The sequence below is a fragment of the Sinocyclocheilus rhinocerous genome, unplaced genomic scaffold (genome assembly GCF_001515625.1).
Source record: "Sinocyclocheilus rhinocerous isolate Xijiao unplaced genomic scaffold, SAMN03320098_v1.1 scaffold174, whole genome shotgun sequence".
Taxonomy (NCBI): domain Eukaryota; kingdom Metazoa; phylum Chordata; class Actinopteri; order Cypriniformes; family Cyprinidae; genus Sinocyclocheilus; species Sinocyclocheilus rhinocerous.
The window spans coordinates 1,542,212-1,546,860 of NW_015646289.1; the positions used below are offsets into that span (position 1 = coordinate 1,542,212).

Here is a 4,649-nt window from a genome sequence, read left to right on the forward strand (position 1 = left end):
ATATTATAACTTCTAGGTAATATTATCAATGAAAAAAAAAGACTTAAGTGTACATAAGAGTACACTTTCATGATTGTTTCTTAACACCTAAGAACAACAAAAAATGCACTTTGTAATCATGTCAAATTAAAAGTTTTACTTTAAGCTACACTATTAATCATCTTAATATTTTTTGAACTCTTGTTTTGTTGACTAACATATTAAAGCACATGTAAAGTATGAAATTATAATTTTACCTTAAGCGTGTTACTTGATAATTAGATTAAAAGTTACAATTTTAAATATGCTACATTTCAGTTTCACCATTTCAAATGTTTAACTGTCAAACTCCAAAAAGGACTAATATGTAAAAAAAACAAAAACAAACTAAAAAGCACAAAAAAGTAGTCGATGTACTATATTCTTAGTCTTCTGAAGCCATTAAGATTGACAGTGATTTTTCACTCACTGCAATTCTCAAATAAAATATAGTGCAGGTTTGACATCATGATGCTTTGTTATGAGATGCTCAGAAATCAATAACGATTGATAAAGTCCAACCTGTCAGTTTATTAAAAGTTATTGTCTTCAACCTTCAGACCTGGAATACAGGCAAAGTCATCCAGACTACATTTACAGTGCTTTTTTGTCCTTTTTGAAACGTGACAGATGTGACCACTCTGAACTGTCAGAAAAGATCTGACAGAAAATGGAAAAAATTCAATTTGGAACAACATGGCAGGGAGTAGCTAAAGGATGGTAATTTTAATTTTTGAGAAAACTACCATTTTAACATTCAGTAGTTGTTCATTAAGAAACTTTTGCAAATGGGTATTTTTGGCAAGCCCTCATTTTCGCAAGCCCCCAGTATTCTCGCATGAGAAATAAGACACAAGATAAGAAATGAGATCTCTACATCTTATCTTAAAAAGAATGTGCACTTACTGGCCATAAACACAAACATAACAGATATGAATTGGAGCACATGCGTAACATGGAACAGAGTATGCACGCAGAAAGACTTCACATCAGAAAAAACACACAGACTGTCAACTTCAACACATATAAAATGAATTGTTATTAACTTTGGAACGTCAGCTGGCAGCACGTCCGTGACTGCCATTACAATGACGCCCGAGAGACAGCGATTTAGTGCTCCGCAGAGCCCTCGGCCTAACTTGCTCTCGCTGACTGGAAAACCTACCCGAACCGCAAGCGAGGCCAGAAAAGCACACGGTTATTATCTAAACAGATGAATGCATATTCCATTCGACCCAACGCATGGTTTTCACTCGCTACGTTCCAGGAAAATAACTTTTGTGTCTAAGGAGAAAGAGCTGAGAGCACAGAAAGGATGAAGGGCAGCTAACGTCTCGCCCATCAAGCCGGCTGAGGCTGACCACTATCAATGGCATTTTCCTGTTGTCACATTCCATTCGCTTTTCTTTCTCTCTGCACCGCTCCCGCTCCGTCCTTCAGAAGGCTTTTCAATAGGATTACTGAATAATGCTGACCCCCCTCCCCGAAAACAGACCTGTACCCCCCCTGAAACCCCTCGCACTCACTGACTCTCTCCTGCTTTCAGTTCATCAGTGGCTTCAGAAGGCTCTCTTCATTGGAGACTGGGAACAATGCCCTACTTCATCCCGAGGAATGTCAGACCCCCTTCCCTCCCAGCCTCCCCAAATAATCCAGCCCCTCTCTCCCATGAAACCCTCTCTCTCTCCCGGGCCGGCAAACACTACTTTCTTAATCTGAACAAAATGAGAATTCCAAAAGAAATGCTTCACCTCTCTTCCCGCGCTCGCTCTGCAAAGCGCGCCATTTGTTCTCCGCCTTTCTCCTCTCGCTAAAAGCCCGCCGGCCCGCAGCACAGATGCCCTGCGCATAATGAGTGAGACTTTGAAGTGTTAAGTGGCCATGCATCTGTGTTCTCGTAAAACGTCTTTCACTACCCATAGACTTCGTCGACACAAACAAGACACCGCGGGTTTATAAACAAACAAAGCACGCTGTGCCGCTGTCAATTCCACCTCAAGCTAACACACAGCCAGCTGAATGACAAGAGGTGTGTGTGAGAGAGACGGACAGGGGAATGCGAGTGTATTTGAGGGCTCTTCTTAATGTCCCCATCCTGCTGTGTAACCATGGATACCGGAAACACCGCAACCCTCACATTTAGCTCCCCTCCCACGAATGGCCCTCGGCCCCTGGCCCCACACAGGGAGAGCGATAGAAGGCACCCAGCTCCACGCTCCATTGACAGAGATTAAACCTTACGGGCCACCGCACCCGCCTTCCTCCAGATCCCCAGGAATGCCAGAGCTGTCACAAGTTTAAAGTCAGGGGGAGGAAAGAACGAGGTGAGGATGAGGAGGAGGAGAAGATTTTCCAGGTTTGCAAGTCAGTGTGCCATTACCAAAGAAAACACGAATTTACATGAGCCACTTGTCAGAAAACCACTTCAAGGACGTGCATGCTAAATCACAGTCAAGTGAAATGAATTTCTGTAGTTCTTGGAAGACTTTTGTGCATATGCATCAAGGCACGACTAGAGACAATAATTATACCCCAGCTAGACGCAAAAAACATTTGTTAAACTGCTTATGGGTCAATGGCGTGACACTTTGGTATAGGGACCTGTTCTCTCTATTAACTAATTTCTTATTAGCATGCCTGTTATAAACATATTGGCAGTTTATTAGTGCTTATAAATCACATTTTCTGCATGACCAAATTGTACATCCCTAATCCCACCCAATACCTAAACTTAACAACTACCTTACTAACTATTAATAAGCAGTGTGGAGGAAATTGTATTTTCTATTCATATTATTAGTAGTTTTATTTGCTTTACTCTACTAAGGAGTGTTCTTTCTTTATTATGTCTAATTAATGTGCTTAAGTTTGTCATGAGATAGATGAGAGACAACAGGAAATCTAAGTGCAAAACAAGTGAGAGACAAGAAAATGTTATGTCAGCTTTTAGACATCCTGGCTTCTTAGAAACGCATCTGGAGGACATAGTTAGACACCTTAAATGGACATGTATGTTCAATATTAGTGGTTCAACGCATCACAAATCTCACGGTTCGGATCACATTACGGTTTTTGACCCACGGATCGGATAATTTTTCGGATCAGCAAGAAAAGAAAAATATTTCAATTTAACTTGCTTTCCATTTATTACTTAAAGCGAAGTACTTTGATACCACAGCAAATACTACTAGATTAACTAAGAAAGTTTAAACATGATTAAAGAGACAAGAGAACAGCCAGTAAAAATAAGAACAAATACACAAATTACAAGCATAGATAAATACAACAGAATATGTTACAAATAAAATAAGGTTGGTAGTATTCAAATACAGAATTTAATAATTAGGGAAAATAACACTGCATAGTGTTCACTGTAAAAATTAAATATAGATTTTTATCACAGCTGTTTTGTTGTTTGATGATCATTAATGACAGCAGCAGTATTTATAGGCCGCTGTCCCTTTAAGACCTGATGCACGGATCCGATATAATGATACACTTCACATCCGATTTCTTTCTCAGCTGTTTTCATTCACTTGAGACATAACTGACTGCGTTTACCTGAATGATTGTCGAGATGGGTATTTTGTCAATTTTATGTGTATGTGTCTGTTCAAAGGATTTAAAAAGGAATTGAGGTCGGTGTTCGCGCGCCATCTGAAACGAGTGTACGCGCTTCATGTGTGGGCGGCTGTGCGCGTAGAGAACAGCGCGCGAGTAACGAATCCAGTTCCCTTTCGCCTTTTTTCTCTGGAATTGTTTAAAATTCGCCTGCTTGTGTAAATACGAACAAATGATCAACTTATACTCTATTATGGTTAATTTTTGCAATTAATCCGCGGATCACATGCGTGCCGAACAGTGGGGCTTGGTCCGTACGGATCACGTTTAACCACTATTCAGTATGCATTATGATTGGATGAGATCAAAGCATCCGGATTTGATGAAGGTATAAATGTTGAGTTGGGGTGTTGTCTCTTTGTCACACTCTGCATAGAGCCCTGCACGGGCCTCAAATATAGGCCCTAGCCCGAGACGCTCAGGCCCTAGCCCGGCCCTTGTCCGACAGCTCATCAGAATTCTTGGCCCGAGTCTGACCCGAGCCCGTCAGCTTATAGGCTACTACTGTTTCAGCTATTAAAATAGTTCAGTTTTGTAAGTAATGTCAAAGTGATTATATTTTGTTTTGTATTTTTATTAAGTTAATTTAGAAAAACGTTTGGAGCATTTTTTTGTTCGTTACATGTAAGTTTTTGTTTTTTAAAGTAACGATCAATCGGCCAGCGGCAGTGAGTTGATCTTAGCCTATGTTTGATCAATTTAGCCTTCTCAAATCATCACGACTTGCCTAAAATAAAATCTATAGATATAAAACAGTTCAAGCATATCACAATGTTAGTTTAAATGTTTAACCTATATAAATGTGCGCTATTAGACGCATATCTAATCGTTTGTGCGGAGAGCTAAAGCGCGCTTTACAGGACATGGAGGAGCCGGCGCGATCACTTGCATTGGAAACAACGTAAAATATGCCGTCATTTTTGCTCATAAAGGTAAGAGTAATAAATCATTCTAAACTGTAAAGGGTCTAGTTTTATTTGTGTGCACTCACAATATCAACAAAACGTTGT

General features: G+C 40.1%; 1 protein-coding gene across 1 annotated transcript in view; it reads right to left on the minus strand.

Annotated features, from left to right (window-relative positions):
* LOC107707255 (glypican-6-like) overlaps positions 1-4,649 on the minus strand; it is a 48,022-nt gene that overhangs the window by 7,893 nt on the left and 35,480 nt on the right. The window lies entirely within an intron of this gene.